This window comes from Sceloporus undulatus, chromosome 5, assembly GCF_019175285.1.
Source record: "Sceloporus undulatus isolate JIND9_A2432 ecotype Alabama chromosome 5, SceUnd_v1.1, whole genome shotgun sequence".
NCBI lineage: Eukaryota > Metazoa > Chordata > Lepidosauria > Squamata > Phrynosomatidae > Sceloporus > Sceloporus undulatus.
The window spans coordinates 170025119-170041290 of NC_056526.1; the positions used below are offsets into that span (position 1 = coordinate 170025119).

A 16172-nucleotide genomic window follows, 5' to 3' on the forward strand; every position below is an offset into this window, starting at 1 on the left:
AAAGCACATAGATGTGCATAACTATTTCAAAGATGGCAACACATATCCTGTGTGTCTGGTCTTAGTTAGGAAAGATCTCTTAATAAATGATGTTTTCATTTTTTATTTTGCCTCCGTGCAACTACCTGTGTGTGTGTGTGTGTGTGTGTGTGTGTGTGTGTGTGTGTATGATAATTTGGAGAAGGCAAAGCTTTGTTTGTGATTGTGTATTAAGACAATTAAGTTGATTCACTCTGTAGTTTCTGACAAATGTTCATGTGCTAGCATTTTTGTCATTGCACATTATTTTGCATCAATCATTTTTTGTGATAAACTGATCAAGGCATAAGTGTGGCTTTAGCATGCCAGTATATTGCTTCTTTTTTTCCCTTCTTTTCTATGTGCACTGTTTACGAAGCAGACACAATTTTTAACCAGTCCTCCTATATCCAGAGAAAAATGCTTGCATTTTAATTTGGTCTCTGTAGCATCAGTTTTTACTCTTTTTAAAAAAGTTTTTCTTCTATGTTTGTTTTCTCTGCATCTGCTTGGGCTGTGGACTGTTTGCATGTTTCAGGAACACTTAATTTGAAAGCTAAACCACAGTTTTGCTCTATACTTTGGTCCCAGACCAAAGTCAAGTAGCCTGTTGAGAAAGAAAGCTTATCTTTCTTTGGATCAACATAATCATTTTAAGACTTTACAGGGTTTCACACTACGTAGTCCTCATCAGGCATTGGTGGTGGGTACAGGATGATAGAAATGTTGGCCTCATGATAAATCTTGATTGATGGTGGCTTGCTTATATTTGCTGTTAGGCAGTGGAAAGGAAGTGAAACTGACAAGACAGAAAATGCAAATATTGGCTTGATGTGAAGTGAAGGAAGGGGGAAGTTATCTGATATGGCAGGGCAGACCAGTCTGAAAGACTGTATCTCCCTATATGAACTTGCCCGAGTCTTTAATATCCATATGAGAGGGCTTTCTCTTCATCCCACCACTATTACAAGCCTATCTGGCAAGGACACAGAGAAAGCCTTCTCACTAGCAGTTCCCACTCTGGGGAATTCCCTTCTAGGGAATGCCTAGGCAGGCAGCTGTCCTGATCTCCTTCCACTTTTTGTTCAAATGGATTTTTAATGAATAACTGCTTGTAGAGAGCTTTTTGTGGAACTATAGTTTCTTTGTGGGTTTTTCGGGCTATGTGGCCGTGTTCTAGAAATGTTTTTGTGGAACAGCTGCTCTCTTTTTAACTTTGTTACATTTTTGAATATTTTTTCTTTTATTGAAAAAATGTCTATATGATATAGTTTATGAAACAAAGTTTACGAATTAACTAACATCATTGCAAAACATTCATACATACAGTGTACTGTATATAATAAAAAATAATGGTTTCAATATGATCCTTTTTAATTGCGTCTTAATTTTTATTGTTAGATTTTTAGCTGATCTTGTTCTAGCTTTGTGAGCCACCTTGAGTTCTCCATGCAGAGAAAGTTGGCATATTAAGTGGAATAAGTAAACAAAATAAATAAATTAATAGCCCAGTGTTATTTGTTTAGTTGTATTAGCTTGGCTAATGATATTTTTAACACACTCTTAAAGCTGTTAATACTATCTCCTAAAAGAAGATATTTTTGGATTTCCTGTGTGTGCATTGTGACATGGCATTTAACAGTCTTGTGGTTCTTTGTTAGATAACAGATTGTAAGATGTGTCTTGGATTTATTATATTTGTCAGACAAAAAGAAATATTGGAGAAATAGGCATCAACCTAAAAGGTGTATTTGATCTGATGGGTAGCTGTTGATATTGGGAAATTAAATTATCTCTAGTGCAGATTCTTGCAAAAACATATAAATATGTTTTATGTGGGGAAAACCCACAAAAAAACTATATAAATAATTTGCCTAGGAGCCAGCAATGGTAACTGGAGTAGAAAAGAATGATCACCAGATTTTAAAAAAAAGTTCTTTTATAGTCATAACAAAATGTAATATGTTGTACGCTGTTCTGAACAATCAGTTGGTCTAATAAAGTACTGCAGTCCATAATCTTACACAGAAGCTGGCCAGAGAGTAATGTCAGATGTGAGCCTTAGAAGGTCAGTACCCAGAGCTGTTCCAAGTTCCACAAGTTTATAGTGTCAGATCAGCCCTGTTGGACCAGCCCTCTCTTAAATGCTTAATTGTAGTCTAGCTTTCATGTTTGCTTTTTGCATACTGTATAGGGAGTTTGTTAAATGAGGGTGCATTCAGATATAAAATCCTTGCTGTTGTCCTGCTTATCTGTATGCTGACATGACATTGTTCCTTGAGTGTTGCTTTTGCTGAACTGGCTGAGTTACCTACATAAATCATTCAGTTGCTTTGTTTAAAGTTAACCTATGTTGTCCTAGGGACAGAGAATCCAAAGAGTTATAAATTATAACACAAGACCTTTTCTCTACTCAGATGTTTGTAATATACTTTATTAAAAGGAGGTGGGGAGGGAGAGGGGGAAAGGACATATAGTAAGACTAATTTTAGCATGAGTTTTGATGCATATAAACTCATTTCTTCAGATGCAGTATAGTCTGGATATCACTCCATACTCCACCTGGAGAACTGGGTTTATAGCCATAAAAGCTCATGCTAAAATAAAAACCAGAGAATCTTAAAGGTGCTAGTATATTCCTTCCCTTACCCTTCCTGTCCTTCTTTATATACTTTGAGAGGCTTCTTTGAAAACAAATGTAATACACTTTCTTTGGATATTTCATTTAACTATAAGAATACAGGAGTGGTTTTTAAACATTTGAGACAGAAAACATTGCTGTATACCCAAGATATTTTGCTGCCCATGATGAATAAAATGGCATCCCTTCATTCTGTATACAGACATTGACCAGATTGAACAAATCTTCCTTCAGAATAAAATGGGAGGGAGGCTTCCTCCATACTTGTGGATATAGGTTGGTATAGAACAGTTGGGCAGCATTGCATTTTTCAGTGAGAGCTAGGCGAGTTAGATTGGATTGGTCTTGGATGGTTTATCTCTGCTTGATTTACCTGTTTGACTCCAGGCAACCTCCTTGGACAGAATGGCATAATAAATTCCTGGGACAAAAATGCATATCATACATACTTGCAATTCCACAACAGCAACAAAGCTGGTTGCTGTTTTGAAGCTAATAGTTCTATTTGGAATCTATGGTTTATGGTTATAAACTATCCTCACACTTAAAAGATACTAGGATGATGTGAAGAGGTAATGGAAGAAGTACTACAAACCCATAACTGGAAAGTTACAAATCAAATAAAAAATAATAAACATTTTTTTTTAAAAATAAAGTAGGATAAATGAATGGGAGGTGAATTAAATTCCATGAAGTTTTCCTAACTATTTCAAATAATTTTCAAAACATAAATTCAAAACACAATGCAAAAATAATACTTTTTGAGACCACTTTAACTGCTAGGGAATCCTGGGAATTGTAGTTTATTGTGGCATTAGGGCTCTCTGACAGAGAAGGCTAACTGTCTCACAAAAGTACAGTTCCCAGAGTTCCCTAGCATTGAGCTAGGTCAGTTAAAGCAATCTCAAACAGGATTATTTCTGCAACCCCAGATTACAATCCTAGATTAAACAGATTATGATTTGATGTCTGCCTTGAAGTTTCTTATTTATGATGCTCCTAATGAGAACCTATCACTGGATTTTCTTGACAGGTTTCTTCAGAGGGGTTTGCCATCTTCTGAGGCTGAGAGAATGTGACTTGTTCAAGTTCACCCAGTGGGTTTCCATGGTTGAGTGGGGATTCAAACCCTGATCTCCAGAGTCATAGTCCAAAAGAGTAAACCCTGCTGAATAAAGTGCAGTTTAGTTCTAATGTGCAGAATTATACTGAGGTAGATGAAGTTAGCTGTAGTACTTCGCAGATTGTGAAAGGAAATACTGAAATGTAAGAATTATGTAATTACAATGCAGGTTGGGGGAAAAAAGAGCTCAGCATGACTTTTGTAAAGAAGAGGGTCAAAGCACTGTATTAGTCCATTTGAAAGTGCCAGCAAGTCTGTAAATACAAGCACTTCTGTGAATATAATTAGTTTTGCAAATACAGTACTTCAAAACCATTCTTTTTAAAAACTCGTATTAAAATGGAATGGAAAATCTTCATGTATTCATCACAATTGCACACAAACTCAATTAGGAGGCTGCTCTTGGACAGGAAAAGTTAAATGGTAGGTTTTCCTCAAGGATCTCTATTGGGCTTCCCAATACCAACAATAAGATTTTGGCAAGAAGAAATAAAAATCTTCCATCAGTGACATTTAGTGACATCCAGAACAGGTTGTGAAGAGTTGCAGAATGATCCCATAAAACCTGAAGTACATAAAATACTGTGCCAGATGCCAAATGGAGCAAACCAATGCAAATTGAAGTAATCTGGTTTATATCTGCAGAAGGTTGGGTTCTTCATCATTTTAACACCTTTTCTTTCTTTCTTTCTTTCTTTCTTTCTTTCTTTCTTTCTTTTTTGGTGAGTCATCTCCTAAAAAGAGCCCTGTAGGATCAGAATTAATAGTGCATCAGTCTGTTTCCCACAGAAACTAACCAGATCAGATGCCTACATAAAGCCTTCAGCAGGGTACGAGGGTAACATGAAATGGTGAGACAGAGGTGTCTAGGATAGTATAATCTGTAATTAGGATAACAAATCTTTTGAAAAAATGTAGAAGAAGAATATATTTGTTTGTTGTTACTAAGAAATGAACTAGATGGATACTGAGTTGCATAGAAGTCAGTGTGTTTCTTAACGCTCATATTTGACACATTTTACGCTTTTCTAACAAAGCAAAGGTCCAAATCCTGAATCTCCAATTGACTAGTGAATGTTTTTCCCCATCTTTCCAATTTTGTTGCCTCTTGATACCCCTTACTTGATTTCCACCCAGACCTCAACACACTTACATTCCTTGCCTCTTCTTCTCCCATCCTCTTACTTTGTTAGTTCTTTTTCTTTTTTCCTTTTTCCATCTACAGTTTGTTGTATTCTTTTTTTATCTCTCAAATTTTATGTATATTCTTCTAATGAATTAATTTTTTTTAAAAAAAACATGTTTTTCCAAGTGGTGAGAGAGGTTGCTACTCAAGCAGCATGAAGTCAAAGTTTCACTGTACGATGAACAAGCAATGTACTGAGATATGTGGTAGGCAGTGTTTTGCTTTGAATGGACAACACAACTGTAAATGTGAGAATGAGAAGGTGATTCCCCCCCTTATGTGGGGCGGGAAGATATTTTTTGTCACTCTTGAGTGTTCTTCTGTTTGTGAGAACATTTCTTAAGCAAATTCTATAGCTAAACTATTGTTGTATATGGACTTTCAATTGTCAGAATTTTATTGTATTTTATTCTAGGCATTTGTTTATCACCTCTCAATTCACCAGGGCTTCCAAGGTGATGAATCATAAGCCTCAGATGGGTTGTTTACATATTTTTGATCAGTCAACCAGTCTTTTTGGTTGTATGCACTTTCTCTCTCTCTCTCTCTCTCTCTCTCTCTCTCTCTCTATCTATCTTGCTGTAGAAGAGTTGTTTTGCACAGAGCCATTTTTGCACAAATTGCAGCACTCCTTGTTTTGTTCTTGCACCGAAGCATGCAGATTGCACCACTCCTTGTAACTTTGCCAGAGGCTGTCAGTTTCTTGCCAAGATGTTCTAACCTGTTGAGAGACAACTTGTCGTTTATTGAGAGTGAGAAGGTTTGTGAATGTTTTAGACCCTCACATGTTGGATTACAGCTTTCATCTGACATAGCCAGTAAAGGTAATGGGTGAGGCAAGACAGTCTCATCCTTCCTGTTAGGGCTAACATTCTCCATAGCTGCTATTAGCTACAATAACAAAGAGTTCTAACCTGAGGCTGTGCTGCTATGAGGATGTATTATGATGTTTTCCTAAAAGATTACTGTAAAATAGAAGAAGAATGGAAGAAGCTTTCATTGCTCCCTAAGTTAAAATATTTCTAAAAACACCGACTGGTAGTTCACTTGATATACAAAGTATTTGTTGCTTTTTGTGTCAGCAACATGTTTAGTAATGAATTTGGTGGTGCAAACTTAGACTTGGAAAGTTGCCGGAAAAATCAAAGTTGGATATTCTGAGTGTCATGTATTTTCTTCAGACAAAATTATTTACAATTTTCCTAGCCACAAACTGAGATTTTCAAAATTTGTCCCATTTTTTTCTTCTATTCTGTGATCTAAGATAACTATGCAAAGTCAGTAGGATGTCTCTAATATCACTGATTTTAGGAACTGAAGGCCTGAAACTATTGATTGAAAAATAAAAAAGTCTTGAAGCGGTAGCAGTAATATCACCTTAGTGAAGTGGCTTGGCAGGATCAGGAGGTCAGTCTAAACAACAACAAAGGCTTGGCAGGATCAGGAGGTCAGTCTAAACAACAACAAAACTCAAGATGTAGGGTCTCCAGGAAACACCAGACTTCCCCTTGAGCTTGGAAAAGTTGCTGTGCTGGGCTACATTTCTTGGAATTCTGCACCCAGTTTTTAGTCCAAAGAACTAACCTTTTCATATGCTATCCTCATCACAATTGAGTTGAATTTAGTTTAATCTGGTACTGCAGGAAAGGGCAGTATATATTTTGAAAAAGCAGCCCCCAGCTGAACTCTTCCATACATTGTTACATTTCAGGAAAAATGTTGCATTTTCTAAGGCCAATTGCTCTTAACCTGTTCTGTTTGAATATAGTTATTGTAACATAAACTGTGGTTATTGTAACATAAACTGAACTGTGGCTTAAACATGAATGAAAACCTTATTTACTTTTGCAAGACATAAAAGGAATGCAAATTTGTGTCATAACCCTGACAAGTAACAAAGGACATTGTTTAACTTTCCCTTCATATAGTCATTGTTGTAAAAGAATGCTCAGCCAAAGAACTTGTATGAAATCCTGTAAAGTCCAAAAATGTTATTTGCATGATGCGATTTGGAACGCAGAGCATTAAAGCTAGACTGTGTACATGTTTTAATTATGTTGTTTCTCTGAAAATATGTACTGTTAGATACAGTTTTTGTTTTGTATGAGATATTTTTGAGGATTAAAAAACTGGCACTTGGTCAAAGCAAATGCAGTTCAGTGCTTTCCACAGTGAGAGGTTAAGAATGCACAAATTAGTATGCTAGGCAGAATAAGATCTTGTTTGGATTCCAAACTATTTTAGATTTGTATAAGAGGGCTTGTCCAGACTCCACTTCATATTCTGTTGAGGTTCATTTAGTTCCTTCCCTAGTCCATTGCACTGCATAATGCAAAATGGATGAATGAGGCTCTTCAGATACAGAGAACAGCAGATGTGGCCTTCAGAATGTTGTGGCCAATTGACAATGAGTTTCTTTGAAGTAATTTCTTGCCAGTAGACTAAAAACAAAACAAGAGATGCATTTTTAATTCCTTGAAGCTGAGTATCAAAAAGCAAATATGTGTGCCTTCAAATGAAACTTCCAGGTGCCACTTCTTTTCTTGTTCATGTTCTTTCTGTAACATGCATGTGCACGTTTTGCAGAGCAAAGCAGTACAGTACAGCTAAAATAAGTTCAGTTTGGGCCCCTCCCTCCAGCCCAAGTTTCTTAACTTGCTTCTAAGACACCTATTTTTAGCCCCTGCCACTACTCAAGCGAAGTTGCTTTGCTGGCAGGGCTTGGGGGATTCCTGAAGGTGACATCATCTCATCAACAACAAACCTGTCTCCAGCTATCATTACACTCTTGGGTTGAAGGTTCACAAAAGGGCATTTTATAGAAGGAACCTCCAATCCCAATTTGTCTCTTTATTTAATACAGATAGAATGTGTGCTCATTCAAAACAATGACCAGTCTACGTTATTGTTTTTTTCTTGTTTCGTACTATGAAATGTTCTTCATTATATTTGGGAGGGCTGAGAATACTGAAAAGGTGCACATACTTTAGTGGGAGTGCAGTGAGTCAACAAAGGCTTGTTTACCAAGAGTCTGAGCTTGTAGATGGTCATTACTCATTGGAATGCAGCTCTTCACTTTTCACCTTTGAAGTAAATATCCTGGTATTTATATATGGCTATTATTGGGCATTATCTGGATGGGTTTATTTTTATTCATTTATTTACAACTTTTACTGCCCTTTACCAGGGTCATTTTGGTCCTTAAGTTCATTCCACAGCAGCCCTGTGAGGTTTGGCCTGAGAAAGAGTGACAGTTCCAGCATTGCCCATCGCATTCCATGGCACAGCACTTTCTTGAATCCAGGTTTCTCTGGTCTTTGTCCAGTGTTCTCATCACACCAAGAATGGGGTTGAAACTGGCTATTAACCCCTCATTGCTACAGTTTCTCAAAAATAGCTTCCTTATACCTGCTACCATTTCTGTCTCAGATTACAGTTGACTCACCACATTTGTAGGTTTGACTTTTGCAGATTTGATTAATATGCCCTCTCTAGGAATCTCTGTGTCCTCCACCATGATTCTACCAGATGTTTATCATAGAGTTATGCTGGAGGATCTAGAGATTCCCAGAGAAAACACTTCAGGGATTTGTAGGTCCTCTAATACTTTTTGATGGCCAATGTCTGTAGGATGTTGACCATAGACTTATGCTGGAGGGTCTAGAGCTTCCTAGAGAGAGGTTCTCTCAGGTAAAAAAAAAAGTGTTTTTTTATTTTCAGTTTTTCCACTTTCATGAGGTCCTATGTCTCTAACCCCAGCAAATGTGAAGGGCTGACTGCACAGCCTGGTTATTCAGCAGCAAAGACTGATTTGAAAATGTAATTTCTTTTCTGCTCAAATGAAGAAGAATTAGTTAGAGTTGGAAATTAAATAAAACTCCAAATGTTGTTTTTGTTTGATGATGACCTTGTTCTCTTTCCTGCCTTCATCTTCCTATCAAGAAGCAGTGATGTTCTTTTTAGTAGGGTATTTAGAATGGTTGAAGAAAGTAATGTGGAAAATAAGAGATATTTCATGTACTACATTTGATACTTTGGGGATGGAGGAGTTAAAAATCGGGTAAGAAAGAACACAGCTTGATCCAGCTGTGAGCAATATTTAGGATTTTGTTTTGCCAGCCAATCCATTAAGCTTAACAGAGCTTAGTTCTGTTTAATTAAAACATACACATACAGACACACATGCTGCATCATTCTGTAGATGTCATTTGGCAAATCCAAAAGGTAGCATTTGAAAATCCAAAATGGCAACCAGTTTGTGAGGAGTGTATGTTTTAAGCAATGTTGTGAGATCAAGAATTTCTACTGTCTGTCCTCAGCTACACCCAGATCTTGAAAAAGAAATCCTCCCCTTAGTTGAAAAATATACCGGGGTTCTGAAGGCGCAAATGATTCCAGACTCAGCTGCTGAAAAACGATACTGGGATACCACAGATAATATGTTCCTCCAATGAGTAGTTTGAACCCTGTCACAGGTGACAGCTGACCTACTTACTAAAACCTTGTTAAAGAGAACTAGACAGCCTTGGTGCCTTCGGATACTGTGACATGCATGGTTGCTGCACCGTTCCAGAGTCTGCTTCTGTTTGCTTCTAGCAAAACAGTATGCCATGCAGTTCATCTGTATCTTCAGTATAATTGGCACTATAAGAGTATCAGAACAGCATCTTGGCAATGTTTCAGTGACTTTTAATGAGGGGAAGAGCAAAGTTCATAAGGACACACACTCTCAATACTTTCTCTCTTCAGGTCTGTAATTGGAGATGGGTTCACTGATGGCTCGCTAAAAAGGCTGCATCATCTAATATCCAGAAAGGAATTTTATTTATGTGGTTATTACCATTTAAAAGGTGCTTAATGGATGGCAACTAATACTGACGACATTTTAGATCTGTCAGCTCACAAATGAGACACCTTATTCTTATGCCAGTGATTCTGTTTCAAAGGTTATTTTGAAATCATGTTGCCCCTGGCATTTTTTTTTAAAGTTTCAAACTTATGTCCTGATCTTTTCCAAGTGACTTTTATTAATGGGCTTCAGTCCTACACTTAATTGCTTTAGAATAAATAGTGGTGTGCTTTTATATGGTCTTGGATCTTAGGTGAAAGAGAAGTTTATCATAGTTCTTCTGTTAGTTTTTGTACAGCATTCAGTCAACTACATCTGGAAGAAAACATGTTCTGCATGCACATTAAATAGCCTGATATTTTTTTCTTATGAAGCATTAATAGAGACCAGTAGAAGTCATGAGACATAATAGGACTGCTTTAATCAGTGAGTGGCCTTGTTAAGAGAGGGATGATGTGGGTTATTGCCCACTAGGCTGGGGAAAACGGCCCTAGGTGCTTATCAGATAGAAATGTGGAAATTTGAGAAGCCAGCAAATGACAAAGTGGGGCTTGAGCTAGGCTGAGCAATTAATTATTTTTCTAACCTCCAGGGCCCCAAAGCAGAATACAAAAATATTTATAATGTTCTTTAAATCAGCCTTACAAACAAAAGGCCAAACAAATATTACAGTTTTATTTGCTCTCTACAAGGATAGAGACAGCCTGAAGTGCTGGCCTAACCTCTTGGGGTCCTAGGATAAACAGATCTCAAATTATGGGGAGGCGCATTCAGGAGGAGGCAGTTTTTCAGATGACCTGTCCTCAAGCTGTTTAGGACTTGCTGGTCAAAATTGCAATTTAGATTGAGCCTGGAAACAAATTGGAAGTGAGTGCAGTAAGTTCATTCAAGACCACTGTTATATGATCTATAAAGCAGACACCAGACGCAAATGGTAACTTTTGTACCTTTTTCAGGGGCAGCACCATGGACAGCACATTACACTATGATGGTTGAGAGGTAGAGTATGAATTGCTATGGCCAAATCTGCCTTTTATAAGAAGAGGTGCAGGTGGTGCACCATGTAATGATAGGGAAAGGCAACCTTGGCTTTCCAGGAACAATGCTGACTTTCCAGCAACAATGCTGTGTCTAAGACCTTTTTGAGAGAAGAAGGTTATTTTGAAACCCAATAAAAATTGCCTTAAGTAAACTTTTTTTTTCAAAAACAACTCCAAGAATGCTGATTTGCTAAATAATGCAGCAGTCTCTCTCTTTTTTAATTGTGAATAATTAAATTTACAAATTACCCACACACAATCAAGTTGATCAGTTAAAGATGCTCTAAGTTGCCACTAGTTGCTTCAGTTTTAAATCCATGCTATTGATTTCTACATCATCTTGTAAAATAAATCAGTAATGTTTAGAGGGATGGAACTGTAAATAGCCAGTAGCTTGTAAATATTAATCAGAATGTTTCAAGACAATAAACAGTCTGTCCAAGAAAAGATGCGACTCCAGAAGTATTAACAGGTTGCAAAGTCAATATTTCTATGGAAGAATAGCAGCATTGTTGTCGAACTTTGGTATTGGGAACAAAGGTGAATGATGTTTCTGAGAGTTGAAAACCAGATACTACCTGGAGGACTCAAGTTTGACAGCCTCTGTTATTGCATTCACAAATTTGTTAAGTACCATTGGAAAATTTAAAATCCATGAACTTTCTAATACACCATTCAAATCTTTCTTGTTTAGCTCCATCCAAGCAGACGGAGTTTTTTTTAACTCTCCCAGAGTTATATTTTGTTGCAGAATTCACACAGAACCACACCAACAAAGTAGGATTTTATGTGCCCTCATGTTTCAGCCACCTGACATGTACCCTTTCAAACAGACAATTTAGGAGCAGAGTGAAAGATTGTCCGAGCAAATCCTTTGCTGTTACTTTGGCGGGTTACAGACTGCCATTTGGGACGTCCTTAGGACGTCCCAGTTTTAAAAAGGGGCGTCTCTTCTAGACGCCCCTACTCCACACGGCCGCCGCCATTTTGACGTCTTGGACACCAAGCGTCCAGACGTGTTGTGGCAGAAGTGACGCCGCGAAAGCACGCCTTGCGCTTTGCGGTGCCACTTCCGGGGCCCCAGGAAGGAGCGCGATTTCCTTGCTCCTTCCTCGCAGCATCCGGGAGTCCTGCGGTTTAGAAACTGTGGCGCAGGCAGCAGACCGCCGCAATTCGGCGGTCTGTAATGCGCCATAGGTGCCTTCCACCCCTTTTTAAGGCAAATAAAGATAGATGACACCTACTCAAAACAAATGTTCCACTCCATGTTGGCTATTAATGTTTGACTATTGTAGAATTCTCTTTGAAAACCAGAACATTTTTCTATGGAGAATTCTCATTTCTACCAGAAGATGCCATAGAGTAAGACATTCAATGCGATTTTTTTTAAAAAAAAAAATCTATTTGGATGAGAGTTAAAGTTGCTGTTGGAGTCTTTTTATCTGGCTTAATAAAATACTATATGTTTTAATAATAAATCCAGAGGATTTAGTTCCCACTAACAATCTTTCACAGTTTTTCAATGTGAACATTTATCAGAGGATTACAGGACACATGCTTAATTTGGAGAAATTGGAAAAAAAGACAGATGAAGCCATTTATTTTCTTACTAATTTCTTTGTAAGACCAAAGCTAGTCCCCTTCAGTTGACTTGTGCAACAATACTTTTTGAAGTCTTTATTCAAAGCACCTCTTAAAAATGCTTTTGTTCCTTTCAAACAGTTGCTCAATGTATTAAAAAAAAAGACAAAGGAGAAATTCTTTGACTTGAATTAATTCTACAGTTTACACCAAGTAGTTAACAGGGATTTTATAGAAGGAAGAACATCTCTCTCCAGCCTCCCAAGAGTGTCTCTCTTCAGCCTCACAAATACAGTACAGGTATGCTGCTCAAAAAAGTTTGGATTTTGGAGTATTACAGATTTTGGAATTCCAGATAAGGGATACTCAGTGCCACCATACATCTTACTAATTTTAGGAATCATTCTTGATGACTGTTTTTGAAGAAAGAGCCATTAAAGGAGTGTGACTAAGCAGAAAAATAATTCAGACTAGTAACAGCCTGCCCTCCATTTCTGAAGCTTAATATGATTCTGATGGAGCAGGCTTCAGTCTTGCACCGGAAAATATCTCGGTTTGGAATCAGTAATGGACTTTGAGATTTTTATTTTCATTATTACTACTTACATTTATATTGATCACATATGTTTAGAAAAACAGTATATAAATTTATAAAATAAACAAGCTGGAATGTTGATTCATAAATACTTTAAACATAGTGTTTACTTCCACCAAAAATGTGTGGGAATTACAGAAGTTAAAGGATGTGGAGCCATAGAATAAACAGTCTGAATTTAGTGTAAATACCAGGGGTTTAAGCAGAAGGAAATTAAATGTGCCTAATGAGGAAAAGTCTCAGGGGCTATACAGACTGGCACTTTGTGCCGGCCTATAGGAGAGCCATGGCACAACATCCACATGCTGAATGCTGTGACTCCACCCCATCACGTCACGATGCCGCATGCCCTTCTAGGTGGTATGAGGCATCATGGCACAGCCCTGGCACTGCATCTGTATGATTCAGTGCTGAAAGGGCAAGAGAAAGCTGTGCCACTGCGGCTATGGCACCCTTTAGAGGGTGCAAAGAGGAGTTGGTTTTTCCGGCTCCTTTTTGTGCTCTCTAGAGGCCGGATCGGGGCTGCGGCATTTGGTTGCCGCAGTACCAATCCAGCCAGTAATGGGGCAGCTGCAGACTGCCTCTGAGTCTATAGGGAAAAATTGAAATTAGATCTGTTAATTTATTGAATACATTTTTGCTGTACCTTTCCTGTGAAAGAGCTTAGATGGTATATATGATTCGCCTCCTCTTATCCTGACCACAGCCCTGAGAGGTAGGCTAAACTAAGGCCTAAATCCAGTTGTTATTCCCAGAGAGAGTAGAACCATTGGATCAAATCAAATTAAATTATTTTTATTTCAGCAGTTGATTTAATATATCTACTACCTGGCAACTGAAATGAAACCAGATAGTTAATTGCCTGGCTTATGGTCTTCCAGTAAGCTTCATAGCCAAGTGAGAATATAAATTTTGCCCTTCCTGTTTAAAGTCCAGCCCTCTAACTCAGGGTGGGCAATTTTTGAGGATCTGGAGGGCATTTTCCCTGGCTGAAGACTTTGGTAGACTGCAACCCTTGATGTCCCTTCTCACCTGAAAAAGCCTCCCCCCCCCCCCCCTGAGGTCCAGTATTCATTTTAATGTTTTGAGAACCTGCAAAGCAACTGTAGACAGTGGTCCAAGGCATAGTACTGTGCTGTGTGCATGTATGTGTCAGTTCTTCCGAAATGAACCTGGCAAATTTCAAGCTTGCTGAGCTGTACATTTCCCCCTTTTCTCATTCTTTGCTGTTACATGAATTAGTCATTGTGCATTTAGAGTGCTTTAAAACATTTAACACAGCATGATACAGAGAGGTCAACCGGGCTTTGGGGGAACTGAATGATTTTTCTTTTCCAACCTTGCTACATCCATGGTACAATTAGATGTTCCTCAACATGGAGAACTGCACATTCTTGTACTGTGTGTATTAGCAAATGACTGTGAGGCTTACTGTGGTTAGTCCCACTCACATGCCCAAAGCCATTTCATGTTGACTTCTCCTTTTCCCTGTGCATGGTGGGAGGGGATATTCTAGGGATATTGATGATTGTGTGTGTGTGTGTGTGTGTTGTGTTATATGATATGATATGATTGTATATATATATATATATAATATCCTTCCGCAGGATCATTATATATATATATATATATATATAGTAATCTATATTCTGCAGGATATCATGTATCAAATATATATATATATATAATATATAAATATAGTGTATGTGTGTCCACACACACACTTTACCCCTTAATTACAGTCAATCCTTCCTATGAATTCCACCATCCATGGCTTGAAAATATTTTAAGATAAATATAAAGACCACAGCAAACCTTGATTTTGATTTTGACATTTCATATAAGGGACAATGTTCCACTGTGCCACTGTATTTTTGAGCAGCCATGGGTTTTGTTATAATTAGTATCTTTGGACCAAATCCCAGCAAATACTAGGGACTGTAACATATTTTATATCTAATGAACTCTATGGATCCCAGTCAGCTTCATCCAATGCACCCCACCTTCAGTATTATTTTTAAAAGAAGATACTACTACTTATTGTTGTTGTTTACCTCCCTTTGAGTTGTCCCCACCTGATGGCAATCCTGTGGTCTTCCTCTCTTTCTCATTAGAAAGCACTGTTGACTTTTCTAATGAATCATGCCTTCTCATGATGAGGCAAAATATGACAACCTCAGTTTGACCATCTGGCTTCCAGGGAGAGTTCAGGCTTGATCTGAAAGACATTGTTGTCTTTGTGGCGCTCACACTATCCTCAACACTTTTCCAGCACCACATCTCAAATGAGTTTATTTCTCTTATTGCTTTCTTCACTGTTAAGTTCTCACATCTGTACAAGGTGATGGGCAGTGCAGTGCTTAGATGATCCTAACTTTAGTTCTCAGTTGCATATCTTTACACTTGAGATCTTATTTAGCTCTTTCATAGTTGCCCTCCTATTCCATTGTCTTCATATTTCTTGGCTGCTGTCTCTGTTCTGATCAGAAATATGATTCCTCATTATTTAGTTTGAATTTGTGTAGATCACACAGGTAGGCTTGCATATCCCGCCAGGGGGCGGGACTTTCCGCGTTTGGGGCAGTCCGCACGGTTCCGCCCCGGTTTGGGGCCCCGCCCCGGACACACACCACACGGGACGGACACCAGACGGAAAGGAGCCTCGCCCCCTCGTTCCCTGCTTGGCCTCCTCCGCCGGCGAGGGAGGCGGCCTGCGCTCTGCTCCTCCTTCCCGGCCTCTGTGGAGGCTTGGGCTCCACAGAGGCCGGAAAGGAGTGGGGCGCTGCCGCGATCGCCGCGATCTCGCCCGATCGCGGGGCTTTCCTCCCTCCTTCCCGGCCTCTATGGCGCCAAGCCTCCACAGAGGCCTGGAAAGGGAGTGGGGCCGGGAGGAGGCGCTTCCCACCGCGCGTGATTGCCGCGGTGAGGCTGCGCCCTTGCCATCCTTCCCGGCCCTGAGAGGAGCTGAAGCCTCCTCCCAAGCCGGGGAGGGGAGGAGGCCGCTTCCCACCGCGGTGATCGCTACGATGCAGGCAGCCCCGAGCTCCTTCCCGGCCTGGGAGCAGGCCGACGCTTCCTCCCAAGCCGGGAAGGAGGAGGAGGACAAGGTTTTAATGTAGGACCTTAAAAAAAAAAGGTC

At 39.0% G+C, this 16172-nt stretch overlaps 1 protein-coding gene across 5 annotated transcripts in view; it reads left to right on the plus strand.

The window, feature by feature from the left end:
- PPP3CA (protein phosphatase 3 catalytic subunit alpha) overlaps positions 1-16172 on the plus strand; it is a 227969-nt gene that overhangs the window by 43140 nt on the left and 168657 nt on the right. The gene's annotated exons all lie outside the window — the stretch shown is intronic.